The 16,100-nt window shown below is 34.8% G+C and overlaps 1 protein-coding gene and 1 pseudogene across 1 annotated transcript in view; one reads left to right on the top strand and one right to left on the bottom strand.

Moving 5' to 3' along the window:
* MMP16 (matrix metallopeptidase 16) overlaps positions 1–16,100 on the bottom strand; it is a 365,749-nt gene that overhangs the window by 293,736 nt on the left and 55,913 nt on the right. The gene's annotated exons all lie outside the window — the stretch shown is intronic.
* LOC144457200 (stress-induced-phosphoprotein 1 pseudogene) lies at positions 337–840 on the top strand (annotated as a pseudogene).

The raw sequence follows: 16,100 nt of genomic DNA on the forward strand, positions 1-16,100 counted from the left end.
TGATATCAGACAGAAAATTTTGCCAGTGACCTGAAGTATTATACCTGAGCCTAGCATTTGGATCTTAACAATATAATCTACACACCCAATCAGGCAACAGTATACTTTGAAAAGAGCAATAATAATAAAACATCAAAAGTTCTATGAGAAAATTGTCATGACAGGGAAAGAAAATAAAGACTACCATTGGTGTATCACAAAAACCTATGCTTGGAATGACAGCTACTATTAAAAGAGAGAGAGAGAGAGAGAGAGAGAGAGAGAGAGAGAGAGAGAGAGAGAGAGAGAGAGAGAGAGAGAGAGAGAGAGAGAGAGAGAGAGAGAGAGAGAGAGAGAGAGAGAGATGTAATAGGAAGCCATTTCTACAATAAATCCCTGGCAGAGTACCAGATCCTAAATGTTTTCAAGAAGTGTCAATAAGCTAAGAAGATCCTAAAAGAACAGAAGAGACTAGTAAGTATCAATCCAGACATTTGCATTGGAGAACAACAAAGACAATGAATGTTTCCAGAAGGAACACTACCACAGGTGATGAAGCATAATTCAGAAGTCATCAAAATAAATCCAAAGGGTGCCAAACCGTACAGCAATAGAAGTATTTCCTACATCAAACTTCTTGAGTCAGCTGGCATTCAAGACTGTGAGGAGTGCTTCTGGCTAGAGATTACCTTCATCAAAGGTTACACCTGGAAAACAGATGCTTGAGAAACAATAAAGGACTTTACAAAAGCCATGGATGTTTACCAGAAGGTCCTACACCTGGATTCAAGTTGTCAGAAGGCAACAGATGGTTCCCAACGATGTGTGATGTACCAGTATAATTGGCAGGACAAAACCTGATGATGTGATAGTGTGGTAGATACATGTGTGCCATAGCCACTTGATTCATGGAGAATCATTATTACAAATAATGCATCATGTGAGGAGATCACATTATTTCAGTTCACACTATTCATATTTATAATTATATCTAAAACCTGGTAATTGGTTCCAACCTAATGGAAATATGCAATGAAACTTTTTCTAAAGAATAATTTTTATCTATTTATTAACATAATATAATAACAAAGGATAAGAAAATTTATGTCTTATTCTTACCAAGTAAAATAGCAAAGAAAGCAACATTTAAAAAATGAAAATTTTAAACATTTTAAATGATTTAAAATATCATACCTAAAAATAAGCCTTCACTGAATATATGACAAAAATGATGTTGCTCTTGTTTAAAATATTTTAGTTATCGTATACTGAACTGCATATCCTTTCTTTAGATCTTCACATATACCCTGGTAGATGAGGAGTGCTTTATCCATTTCTGGATGAGTTTGCATGCTCACATACTTACACAGAACCAAGTGCAGCTGGATGAACTGGGGCATTACCTAAAATCAGTAATGCTTTAAATGTGGTATTATTTTTTTTGCAATCTTTTCAACAGCTGGGATATAATAACTTAAAATCTAGTCTTTGACAACAGCTTTAATCACCTATGCTTTCTTGTTTGACTGCCAAAGAACTGGAAAAGATCAATGGTTGAGCCCTTCAGACTGTGAGGATTTGGAGACCAATAATCCTCTTCTGCATTATCCCTCTATAAAAGTTTTAGGTGATCCTTAGGCATTTTAATTCCTGGTTGAAGCTTTATCTTTCTTACAAATGTAACTTCTAGAAAGTATCCTTTTCTAGAGTAATCCTGTCATCCATGTTAAAAATTTGTTGATCAATACACACTTTCAACCATTTTCTTTAAAAAACATATTTAGGTGCCTCATACTTATCTGTACTGGCCATTCTATCTAACCCTTTGTTCTCTGTAGTCGTTTGCAAACCCCAAAAAGCTGTAGTTACCTTGTGTTTTTCTTTTATTTCATCTGCATTTTTATAATATTCTAGACCAGAGATTCAGGCATTGTGATATTTCATCTTACTTTAGAGTTACTATGACCACATTCATGCTATTTAAGTAGGCCATTTTTTCATTTCAATGTTAAAATAAGCCTCATATTTTTCATTAGCAGTTTCTATCTTAAATATTCTTCCTTTTCTCCATTTTGTTAAGGGTTCTTTAAAAAAATTACACAATCATTGGTAACATGATATATAGCAGCATATTACATCTATACCAAGGTTAGGAAAGTAGAGATTGATGACATAGTGTGGTTGCCTGCTAAAACTCTTCACTATCTCACACTCATCACATTAATTGACTTTTGGCTCACATTAAATGTGACCTGGTGTAATTTTATAATTCAGACTAAATCAAACTTTGCATTATTCAAACTCACATTAATGGTGAACTCTCAGTACTCACTTTTTGTAGAACAGCAACCTCATGGCTCTCCTAGCATATTTATAGTCTCTTCACTACCATTCCTTCTGAGTCCCTGTCATTCTTCTTCCAGTCTCTGCCCTAGTTCTCCCCTATAGGTGACAATTTCTTTTTAAATTTTGGTTGTTAGGAATGTCAGGAAAGAAGGAAGAAGTTCCATTCTCAAACTAAGTACCCAGGGATTCCTACTCATTGCTAACCTCATACCTACATTGCTTCTAAAAAAACAAGTGAATCAATGTGGTTTAATAAAATGATCTTTTTTTTTTGCTTTTTTTTTTTAGGCAATTAGGGTTAAGTGACTTTTCCAGGGTCACACAGCTAGTAAGTGTCAAGTGTTTGGTCTGAGTCCAGATTTGAACTCAGGTCCTCCTGACTTCAGGGCCAGTGCTCTATCCACTGTGCCACCTAGCTGCCCCTTAAAATGATCTTTTTTTAAAAAAATCTCCAATGGATTTCATAGATATGAATACTTCAATATGGCACCTTGCAAACTCATCAATATCTGTCCAACATGTAAGACTCTTGTACATGTATAAATTCATCACAAGGGTTCCACTGGTATAATAGAAATGTGTTAGAATTGGGTACCAGAGGACCTCATTTCAAATTCCAGTTCTTCTACTTCATACCTACATGACCCTGGACAAGTCACTTAATATTTCTATGATACAATGTCCTTATCTATATAATGAGGTATTTGATTTAGATAATTTATAAATTCCCTTGATTCAATATGCTGCAGGCCTTTCTTATATCCTCTTTACATCTTACCAATGGAGTATGAAAGGCAACCATCATTGGTCCCTCATTCTTGTTATGTGACCAGTTCATCATGAATTTATTCATATGCCTGAAAATTAAAATTAAGTCTAAATAGAAGAATTTTATTTGGTAAGTTCCAAACTTACACTACATATGAGTCTATATCACTCTAATATTTGTATTTTTTTCTCATATTAAAAAAAAGATACTGAATGATATTAATCTTAAAGGGGCTCTAATAGAGTTGAATACAAATATTTGTCAAAAGGTAAAGATTATTTTAAAGCATTGGTCTCAAATTTAAATTTTATGTTCTATTTTTCTTTCCCTTCAGGTGAATATAATGTTATTTTTTAAAAGGTTCTCCAGCACTTAGCACAATGCTAGGCATATATTAATCTGTGCTGAATGGCCAGTTCAGATAAGTATGCAGCACCTAAATATGTTTTATGAAAATAATTGAAAGTATATATTGATTAACAAATTTTTAATATGGATGACAGGATTATTCTAGAAAAGGATACCTTCCAGAAGTTACATTTGTAAGAAAGAAAAAGGTTCAACCAGGAATTAATAATACCAATAAGGGCTCTATCTCTATCTATCTATCTATCTATCTATCTATCTATCTATCTATGATCTTCTCCAAGACTTCATCACAATATGAACAGAATTCAAGATTCGTGAATTCTTTGCTGAAAGAACAAGCTCTGTCAGGTCCTACCAAGCTAGAAAGGCTTCAAAGGTGGAATGGTGATTAAATATATAGACCAGAGGACCAGCATACCTAAGTTCACAGTCATGAAGGTTGTTCACAAGGTAATAATGATTTTTAGCCATAGCTACTCTTTACAATCATACATTAAGATGATAAAGAATTATGTTCACAGGTTCATATTTCTTTACTGAGAGGAACTTTTGAGGTCATCTAGTCTAACTCCCTCTTTTTATTGATTAGAAAATAGAAACCAAGAAGGATTATGTGATTTGCCCAAGTTCAAACAGGTAGTAAGTGACAGAAAGAAGACAGCAACTCAGGTCATCTGTCTCCAATACAGTGCTCTTTTCACTGCACAATAGAGGAATCATGGATTCTTCAGTCCTCAAGTAAATATTAATAGTTAACAACCTGAGATCCTTGATAACCTACAAAGATTGGATAATTTTGATGTTTAAAAATAAAAGATAATTATAACCACCCAAAGGGCCCAGAAAGCTGAAAGGCCTTGTTGATAGCTATACTTAATTATCATTTCCTCTTAGATGAGGAACTCACCCAAGAGAAAAGATGTTCAAGCCTGATACAAAAACAAAGTTTTCGTGTTCTTACATCAATACTCTTCCTGACATCAAGCTACCAAGCCTTTATACAATGTGTGTGTATGTGTGTATGAGAGAGAGAGAGAGAGAAAGAGAGCATAATTCCTTCTGATAGTTTTTTTTTCATGAAAGAAAGGTAGAATGGGAAGAAAAATGCTAAAGAAAATTATACCTCCTTATTTCTGTGTTTCCACTTCAGTGTTTTCTTCCAATTATACCCACCATGATTTCCAGTGATTCCTACAATACTTAACTACATGAGCAAAAAAACTATAGTAAACTAACATACAGTGCTTCTTGACTCTATCATTCAATGGCCAATGAACATGTATTAGAAGCATTTTGATCAATTCAGATGTAAAATCTTTACTGACGGCTAAAGATCAATAAAAGTATTTCAATCATTCAGTGATAAATTGTTGTGAAAGCTAAATTAGTCATGCTATAAACCATTCATTTACACCTATAGACACACCTCCGTCAGAACTGTTTTATATAAAGAAATGTCAAGTATACTACTCACATTCTTTCTACCAAACTCAGTTTCATGTTTTTAAAAATAGCTTTGCTTTCTGAATCAATATTTTTGTAAGAATTGCTTTTAAAAACTATCATATTCATCACTGTAGTAGAAAGTTCTCCTTAGAATAGTCAAAAAAATCACAGGGCTAGAGGGAAGTTTATTATTAATTATTAATAGCATTCCCTTTAGTTGGACAGAGCAGTTCTCTATCCCAGTTTGATGAGGATGCACCCTACTTTGAAGATATATGCCTTCACATTTGTAACTGATTTAGAAATAGTTAAAATGATAAAGAAAAAAAAGTCACTAACCCCATGTAAAGAACCTCTGCTTTAATCAAAACCTGAGTCCTTAGCATAGTATGGCCTCCAAGTGAGTTTTTGCAATTAAAAGCAGCTCCAGGTCTCATCCTTTGCATAAATATGTAAATTACTTCCTAACCCTACTAACCTCATGACACTTTGGTATGAGAATTCAGAGTGAAACAACTTTCTTTAGGCATAAAAATACTTCACATTTTTGCTATTATCAACTAGGATCTTTTTGTTGCTATCTTGTTGGCTTCTTTTTTCTGTACCTTTAAGCCACTAAAGTTCCCTTGAAAAATTAAGCAAAGTTCCTAACTTTTCTTGTTATAACTTTTCTATCATTTAATCATTTTTGTGAGTCTTTTTTATATTTTCTGTAAGTTTTAATTTTACCTCTTTTGCTTGCCTCAGTGGTCTATTTATAGAAACCTGGGTTGACCTTTTAATTTAATCAACTTGATTCAACAATTCTTTCCTCACTTTTTAAAGTGTATTTTTGAATGCCTAATTATATCAAAATGAGAGCTCTCTCCCAATATTAATCTTCTTCAGTTTTTCATTTAGCTCAACTTTATGTCTGTCAAGGTAAATTAGCATCAGAATTTCAACAAGAGAGTTACTTCATCTGATTACTTCTTAGATTGGCAAGACATTCTAAATCATTAAAGATTACTTAAAAATAAAGAACCATTAAAATTTTTGCTTATACCCAAGGAGGAAAAGTTGCAGGTTTTCATCAAAAATTACACCAATGGGTCATATTGCTTCAAAATTCATTTTAATGAAGAAATATGTGTAAGAAATTGACTAGGCATGTACAAAATAAAGGTGAAGTTTAAGCAACTACAAAGAAAACTCAACTTCCTTAGCCAGACAATTTAAATTTAGATAGCTATGAAAAAACAACTCATGCACATGCAAAGCTACCTTTCTGTATTGTATTAGGAAAATTATTAGCAATGTTCAAATCCACTAGCTGATGGGTAAATTTTCTCCTTTACAGCCTTAAACACTACTGAGCATATAATAAGCTCTCAGTAAATACTTTTTCATTCATTCATTCAACTAAAAGAATATACATCTGATGAACAATACACACATATATACACACATTTACACATACATATATACATACATATACAAACATATAAACATACATAAGTATGTATGTATGTGTATATATATATGTATATATATATATATATACATATATATATATATATATACATATATATACACACACACATGCACATTGTGTTTCAGAGTTCCCCCTCAAAAAATTGCTGATCAAAGTGTTTTCTCCCCTAAAATCATATATTTTTTTCTTTGCTTTATATGACTGGCCATATGAAATAGCTCTCTTCAAGCTATTAGGCTAAGGAAAGGAAGATTCTAATAATTATTTTTAATAAAGTCTTCTTTGTTTTAAAGGTTGATCAGGGGAGTTCTATTGTTACTGAGCAAAAAGCCTTTGTATAGGATTTACAGGCGCAAAAGTGATTCTCTAGAACACTTCATCCAGCTACCCATGCTATACAGGAATACCTAACATATTTATTATACTTTACAGGTAGTGATCCAACCTTTCATGTAAGACTTTTACTGATGAGGAACACATAATTTTACAAGATACTCCATTCCCTTTTGGAGCTAAAATAATTGTTCTACTACCCTGAAATTTGTCAACTTCCGTCAACTAATCCTGGCAACTAATAGCTAAAAACAGTTATTACACCCTCCTTCTATCTTTCCTACACCAAATCAAAGTCCTCTCTTCTTTTTATGTAATATTGTTTTAAAGCATTCATAGTCACCCACCTCAGGAAGTGTTCCAATTTGTCCATATACCTATTAAAATACAAAACCAGCAAGTAGTCACTAGTCAATAAACATTTAATGAGCACCTACTATTTTCCAGGCAGTGTCCTAAGCAGCAGAGATTCAAATAAGTAAAAGACAATTCAAATAAGTAACAGATAAGAAGCTTACAATGTAATAGAGGAAAACAATACATTAAAGGAAGATGAAAAGTGTGTGGATGAAGAAAGAGAAAAAAAGACTGATATCTATGGAGTCCAAAGCAACTGATACGAAATTGTTAGCTGGAAAATTTTTATCATTCTATAATGGGAGGCTTTGGGAGGATGTTATTGCTCTTACCCCCTGCTTATGCATATATAAATTATCTGATCAATTAAAAGCATAATTCTATAACCTCAATTTTATTCTCTCTAAAATATATCAGTGGTCCATGATCACATTCTAGACATATACTTACATTAATGCATGTTTGTGAGCATTTAAGGTAGCCCCCACATAATGTTGCCTAAAGCCTACAATAACCTTGTAGGTAAACAAAAACAAAACAAAACATTAAAAAAACTATATATTTTTCTCATATAAACTTCTGGTAACACATCTCCCTGTTCCTATTTTTCTGCAAGTGATTTTTAAACTCAAACAAAAGATTTGACATTAGTTTCCATTAATTCTGAACTTGTGAGTTTGGGCCCAATCTTCTATCCCTTAGAGATCTTTTGGAATCCTTATGCAGATATACAACAATTTATGTACTCCTGCCAGCTTTGTGTCATATGAAAAAAAAAATGATTTATACTGTGTACAGTAATAGACAGAAGGGAATGAAACCTACTGTATAAAACTAGAAATGTCCCCCCAGTTTTACAAAAATCAAATAATCAACACTTTACTTCAGCTAGGTACAAATCCACCTAACAGTATTATTGCTTCCATACCACTGCCCCAAGGATATTAGGGATATTGAGCAAACACTTTCAAATATGTTTTAGTTAAAGTATAACTCTAGAAGGGATCTTGGAGGTCTCTGAGCTGAAATCCAGATGCATTCTATCTATGGCATTACTCTAGTGCACAAATCTACTAAACCTAAGTTGGGGGGGGGGAAGTCACAGGAGAGTGAATGCACAGTTTTCCATGAATGACTAGTTCTTAGTGAAGCTGAGCCAGTGCAAAATGATTGCTACTTCCTTTGATAAGTGTTCATTCCATTTATTTAGTAATCTTTTGCTGAATTTTGTTCTACATGAACATCAGATCTCCTCTCCAGCTCATAGTATACACTATACCAAACTCAAATATTAACAGGGCCACTGCATCATACATAAGGATCCCTGTGGTGCACATATTGACTTAGAAAACATGTCAACATTATTTATGTTCTACTGTATGTTTTTTGTTTATTTTGTACTTCCCAATTATATTTTAACTTGGTTTGGGCTGCACTGGGGCATGTTGCAGGCTGCAAAATGGGGCAGAGTGTTTGACACCTCTGGTATATACTATTTCCTCTTCATTGAATACAATCAAGTCTTCTGGCAACTTTTTATTCTCTCTGATTTCTCAAGTATTAATTCTCAAGGGTTAATGATCCATAATTACATCTGCAAGTTTCTTTTTTACTCCCATAGGCAATTTTATAAGGATCTAATATAGTTAAAACCCGGTAAAATGAACTCAAAGTTTATAGATAGTCTTCAATTATGCCTTTACATATCAATTATGCTTTTACATATCATACATGCGGCATCAAATGGTGAGTGTGAGCCTTGAAGTCAGGAAGGCCTTTTTAGGCCTTTTACTAGCAGCGGCTATGAGCAAGTTATATCATCTCAATACCCTAGGCATTCTCTAAAACTGTAAGTTACAGATAAGTTGCCTCTGCATCACCATGCCAAAATATATAAGGGGATTTTGGGGAAGTGGAAGGTAAAGAAAGGGAAAGAGAAAGAGAAGGAAGAAAGGAGGAAAGAAGGAAAAAAGAAGAGGAGAGCAGAGGAAAGGAGAGGGAGAGAGAATATTCTTTAATTTTTCTAAAATGTTCTGCTTAAAAATAATTTTTCTCAGTTGAATAGTGGGGAAACAAAGTAATAGTTAAATAGTTGTGCCTCATCTCTGTCATCTACTAATATTGTACCATTTTGCCCAAGCAATAGTATCATTCCTTCTTTGTTTATTTCATTGGGGTGGAAATAGACAGATGTTCCTGTTCCTTAAACGTCCATTAAATTATATCAGGAGGCCTTCTTATGCTATAACAGTGATTCAAGGTTCCCAAAGGCTATTGGTTTTAATTTTCTTTGTTACCAAAGAAAGATTCTATAGTCTGACTTTTTTTGTACCTTTGTTTATTCATGATCCCAGCCAATTACTTGAGTTTCAAACTCTTTGTTAAGGTAGGGGTCTGTTTCCAGTGTGGAGAATGTACTGTCCCAAGCTTCAGGGGTTTTGTGTAGCTATTTTCAGAGATACTTCTAGGGACCCATAAATTTTTAGTTCTTCCAAGGTGGTATGATAAGGGGCAAGGTGGTTAGTCCTTTCCTGACACACGCTCTAGTCTATGAGTGACAAGCACTCTATTCTGCCTTGGAATCGTGAGGAGGATTTCCTCTCCACAACTACTACAAGCTCCACCATGCCAGCATTCCTCTTTGCCCCAGGACCGCCACCCAGAACTGTGACCGAGATCCAAGCATGGGCAAAGCAAGAGAATCCTGCACCAGCAGAGAGATCCCTGCAATCCCCCTGTGATCAGCCACTTGATTCCCCCTCAGTCTGTGGACCTGAAGCTCCAGAAGCAGCTGCCGCCCTGAAGCCAAGCTCACGGACTGGGGCTGGGACTATGCTTCTCTCTCTCACTAGAGTCAGACTTTTCCCATTGACCTAGTTGTCTTTGGCATTCATGGGTTGAGAAGTCTGGAAACCATCACAGTTGTCTGTGATTCAGTCCTCTGAGGCCTGCTTCAGGTTGCTGAGGCCTGCCTTGCCTGTGCAGCCACGCCGAGCTACGCTCCTCTGCCTGCTGCACACGATATATCTTTCTGATCAACTATCCAGGCTGTCATGGGCTGGAAATTTGTTTCACTCTGTCTTTTTGTGGATTCTGCTGCTTCAGAATTTGTTTAGAGCCATTTTTTACAGGTATTTGGAGGGGTTTGGGGGAAAGCTCAAGCAATTCACTGCTTTCAGTCCACCATCTTGGCTCCACCCTCCCCAAAGGCTATTGGAAATAAGAATTGTTCATTGATTAACTAGTAGTTTGTCTGATAGCCTGAGCCAGAAAAACTAAGACCATGGTTGTGTGATCACGTGTTGCTATTTTGAAATTCTTGTTACTTGCTAATTTATTAAGTTTTCATTCAACAAACATATTTATAAACTATCATGGTCTGGGAGAAATTAATGACTCCATTTAAGACATAGAGTGGCGGAAGGGGTTTAAGACTTTAGTAGTATCCAGGCTAGCTATTAGATGTCAGGACTCCTGCTATGGGATTTACTCAGATGAAAAGCTACAGTTTCTCTGAAGCATCATTTGACATGTTGCATTAATCCCTTTACATCTATTAATTGCATGGAATTCTCTGATCCTACAAAATCTAGCTGATCCTACCTCCATAGCATTTGTCAATCTGTCCCCTTCTCTCCACTTAAATAGTCTAGACATTCATATAGGTTGTCTCTCTACATCTTTCAAATGGAATAGTACAATACCCTGATCTCCCTGTCTCTAACCCCTTTCCTTTCCAAATCTTTCTAAAGACCAATAAATTGATATTTCTAAAAAAAAAACTATTTCACTCACAAATTTCAGACACAAATATTCCTGCACTAAACCCCCCAAAAAAAGGAAAAACACTTCAGTAGCTCCTGATTGCCTATGTTGTTCAGTCATGCCCAACTTTTTGTAACCCTATTTGGGGTTTTCTTGGAAAGATACTAGAGTGGTTTGCCATTTCCTTCTCCAGTTCATTTTATAGATTAGCAAAGAGGCAAACAGAGTCTTGATTTGCCCAGGGCCAAATAGCCAATAAGTGTCTGAGGTTGAGTTTGAACTCAGGTCTTCCTGACTCCAGGTCCAGTGTTTTATCCACTGTACCACCTATTTGCCCTAATTACCTATAGGACAAAATTTTTTTTAAAAAAAGCAAACAAACTCCTTTTAGGCACAATCTAGTCCCTTCTACCTTTCTAGTTTTATTGAATATTGCTCTACTTTACATTCTAGTAAAAGTAGCAGGTATATAACAGGAAGAGTGGATTATGAGGAGTCAGGAAACTGAGTTTGAATCTTGTTCCAGTCATTTGCTAGTCAAGTGACTCTTGGCAAATCAACATGTCTCTAAGCCTCAGCTTCCTTTTCTATAAAGTTTGGATAATAGGCCTACTTTAAATTTGTTGTGAGGATTAAATGAGAAAATGTGTACAGGGTGATTTGCAAACCATAAATGATGTATAGATGCCACTTATTATAATTACTTATGACATTTATGACATTCCATCTATTACTTTCCCATGTCTTTTCTCAAGTGTTTCTCTATGTCTGGAATGTACCTCTTCTTCACCTCTACTTAGAAGAATCCCTAGATTCCTTCAAAACACAGTTCTGGTGTGACATCCTAATTGTCCCTAGTAATTAGAATGCTATGCTTTCTCAATAGGCAGTATTGTGTATATCGGATATGCTAGATTTTCAGTCAGATTATCTGTGTTCAATTCCTTACTTTGACACTTACTACCAATGTGACCTTTGCCAACTTGCTTAACCTCAGTTTCCTTCCCTCCTCTCCCCAGTTGCATTTAAGTTCCCTTAGGGCAGAGACTATTTTTTGCCTCTGTATCTCCAGAACCTATTGTTGTATTTCGGACCTTGTAGATGGTTAAGAATTTGGTGAAACTGTTAATTCTAAAATCAACTTAGAACCCAGGTTTCTTGATTCCTGTTAAATGTTATTTTCATAATATAAAACCATAGCAGGTAGAAATGGGTAAACAGTTGTTTAATTAAATTTATTCTAATACAATGTACAGACTGAAATATTTTCTTGTCATGTAGAGGGGTTACTCTATCCCAATTCATACTGCACATGAATATACTTAAACCCTGAAGAAGAGCATGGAACATTATGACACAAAAATGGAATAAATTTAAATTATTGATTTACTGAATATAGTGTAAAGCCATATATATTGGCCCATCTTTGTTTCAACTTTACTTTCTATAATTCAAAGCACTGTATATAATTGAAATTTGTGTATCTTTGAAGATGGCAGGATAGACATTTTCTCCAATCCCCATGATCTCTCAAACCTCTCCAAAACAAAAATTATACATCAAAGATAAAATAACTTCAGCTGTTTCCATGGTTTGGGATACCTAGAATCAAATAGAAGGTTTTAAAAAATGCCCTCATTGACCCTGAATTCACGTGGTACCCCTTCACCACTTTTCATGCTATTGGCAATGAGGCTGCACTAGGACACAGGCTTACATCAAATCCCACCCCTGAACCCCACCTCTCCTCCCTCTTTCCAGTGCCACAGAGACACCAGCTCTAGGTTGCAGATAATTGCTCAGGCTTCAAGAGCGAGATTCACCAGAGACCTTCAGAAGCAAAGCCATGCCAGGGGCACAATCCAAAAGCACTAGTGCCTGGGAAAACAGGCTTCGCTGGTGTCTGGCCAGAAAAATGAGGCACAGAGAGAGTAGAACAGGCCACCAGAATGGGATATCATATGTGGGAGGGAATCTGTGCAGCATTCCACCAAGCCTGAGGGGAAGAGCATAGCATCCAGCTGGGGCTAATTCTGATCACCCAAAAGTCACTTGGGGCAGAGACTCAGACTGATAAACTATGAAATGCCCATCAAGGGAAGAGTCTGAGATACTTTGAGTTCCAGACGTCAAGGAAACTACAACCAGAGGGGAAGGAGTAAAAAAATGAGTAATAAGAAAAATAGTTTGGGGGTGGGGGAGAAGGTGGGAAAACATTAAAGATTTCAGGAAAAAAAAACTCAAAGACCTTGAACATAAACAGATGATTCAAAAGGGAAAAAAATAATTTACAGATCTAGTAAACAATTAAAGGCATCTATGAATAAATACTATTTTTTTAAAGAAGAATGATCTAATATTAATGAGACAGAGGACCCTGTGGAATCTGAGGAAAACATGGAACCACAACACCCTGTTCTTGGGTGGTTTAAAAAAGAAATGAAAATTTTTGAGTGCAGAATTTATGTCTTGCACAACAAAAATAATACCATACAAAAATCTTAAATCTTTGATAACAAGGCTCACCAAAGACACAAAAGAGAGAACAATAGATGGGGCATGTAAATGGAAGTGATGGACAATCTAAAAGAAAAGATGCAAAAAGCAATAATATTAAAAAAAAATATGCTGACTATGCAAACAAAACACTCTAAACTTGAAGACAGGAGGAACAGAAACAACCTAAGGATTATAGGTCTCCCAGAAAAACACAACAAGAGAAATCTGAATATCTTCTAGAGTAAATTAAAATACTCTTGTGCCATAAGACTTAAAATGCATTGTTTATTTTAATTTTGTTATTTCTAATTATATCTAGATTAATTCAATAAAATCCACATTTCAATACTAAAGTTTTCATAAATTTTATATATAACCATGTAGTTTTAATATACTTACTTAGGGTCATATCCCACAACTTTTATTTCTATTAAACACTGGAATTGTGTGCTGCTTAATCAACATTAAAAAATGTAAATCTCACCTCAAAAATCAGTTTTCCCCTTAATTATTGATTAAGTCTACCTAAAATTAGCTTGGTTTTTTGGTAAAAAAAACTATGAAATTTAAAGTTATATGTCTTTATACAACACACTTGACATCTCTAGGGTTCATTTTCCTCAGTTGTAAAAATTAGATGATTACATGAAGAGTATCAACCATAATATTACTAAGGAAAGGCTGAATAGTCAAGTTAATAATGAAGTGAGAAAGGAACAAAGGAAATAAACATTTATTTAGTACCCATTATGTATCAAATGCTGTTCTAAGGGCTTCACAAATATTATTTCTTTGACCCTCCACAAAAAAACTTGGGTGATAAGTACTCTTATTGTTGTCCATTTTATAGTTGAGGAAACTGAGGCAGTCAGAGGTTGAATAATTTCTCCAGGAACACATTGGTAATAAGTATATGATACTAGCTATGAACTCAGGTTCTCCTCACTCCTTTGTTCCTTTCTCACTTCATTATGATTATTTGTCTCTTTTCAGATGATGTTTATCATAACTATTAATACACTGTCCTCAATCCCCCTATTCTTATTCCTATACCTTTCCCATCTCTATCTACCCTACTTACATACTCTGGTTAAGATTGGTAAAATTATACCCCTTCCAAAAAAAAAATCCTGCAGGTGAAAAGAACCCACCCCTACCAAAAAAAAAAAAAAGATTGGTAAAATTATGTAATGAATTCTTCAATATTAAATGTACTAACACTACCCCTAAGCTGAAGGCCAACATCATGGCAGAACCCTAAATTCCATAAATCAATCAAGGCAAAAGAACTCTACAACATTCAAAAGTTTAAAAAATTACTGTTCTAGCTAATTGATTGTTGTTTTAATGATAATGATAAGAGTATGAGCAAAAGTTGCATTAGTTTCCTGCTAGAATCCAATGATGACATGTGATTACTAAGGATGTCAATTGCCAACTGTGAAGCTGTGTCTCTACAGACGAAATAATACAAGGTCCTGTTCCAAGAAAGAAACTCCTTAGACATGACAGGATTGATGTCCTTAGAACTCAATGTTCACAGACTCAGACAATTAGATGTTATACTGGAAGTCATCTGACCCTAAATTAGAAACCCTCTAAAGCATTCCTGACAAGTAGTTATCTCTGTATTCAACTGAAAGATTTCTGGTGAAAGGCAACCAACTCCTTGAGACTCGGCATTATAGTTGTATATAAACCTAAAGATTAGAAAAACATTGCCTCTACAAACTCTAAATCTGCCTTTCTGCAGCTTCCAATTACTGCCTTTAGTTCTTCCCTCTCAGGTTAATCAGAACAAGTGTGTTCCCTCTTCTAAGCGGCAACTATTAAAAAGAATAAACTACCATATCCCCACAATTTTTTTTCTTTGTTTCTTTTCCAAACTAAACTTCCATTTCACTGATTCTCAAATGTCCTGTCTCTAGTTCCATCAGTAGCCTGGTCATCCTCCCTAGGTATCTACCAGGTTATCAACTTTCTTCTAAAATGTGGCACCCAGAACCCAATATAACACTGTACAATCTTACTAGGGCATGTTAAAGTAGGGACTATCACTTCACCAATTCTGAACAGCATGTTTCTTTTAATGCAACGTGAAGTCATCTTTGTTGTTATTATTGCTTTGTCATACTATTGATTCATTCTGATCTGGTAAAGTCCCACAATTCTTTCATATGAACTTTTGTCTAACACTGCCTCATCCATTCTGTACTTATACAATTAAATTTTAAGATCAAGTACTGGGCATTAAATTCATCTATATTCAATTTCATGCTATTAAAATAATGTTTGATGATTGTGATATTAATAAACCAATATTAGCCTTCCTTCCCAGGTACAAGTCATCTGAAAATCTGATAGCATGCTGTCCATGCTTAAATTTAATTAATTTATATAAATGTTAAACAGCACAAGACAAAGATAAATCTGTGGACACTCCACTAGAGACCACCTTCTAAACTGTATGAACTCATAGTTGAATATTTTTTAAGTTTCTTTGGTCCACATGTCCAAAACAACCTAAATCTCTGTGATTATTTAACTTACATTTCTCCATCTTTCTATCACAGACAACATAAAACTCTCTAGTATTTGCTGAAATCTATATATTACTTCAACCAAATTCTTTGGCTATAAGAGTTCAGCAATCTTATCAAAAATGGAACTGAGTTTGGTCTGACATAACTTGTTCTTGTTTAAGTTCATGAGTCTTAGTAATCACTACTCCCTTTATAAATGCTCACCCCCAAATATAGCTTA

The sequence above is a fragment of the Phascolarctos cinereus genome, unplaced genomic scaffold (genome assembly GCF_003287225.1).
Source record: "Phascolarctos cinereus isolate Bilbo 61053 unplaced genomic scaffold, phaCin_HiC Scaffold_4;HRSCAF=312, whole genome shotgun sequence".
In the NCBI taxonomy this organism is placed as follows: domain Eukaryota; kingdom Metazoa; phylum Chordata; class Mammalia; order Diprotodontia; family Phascolarctidae; genus Phascolarctos; species Phascolarctos cinereus.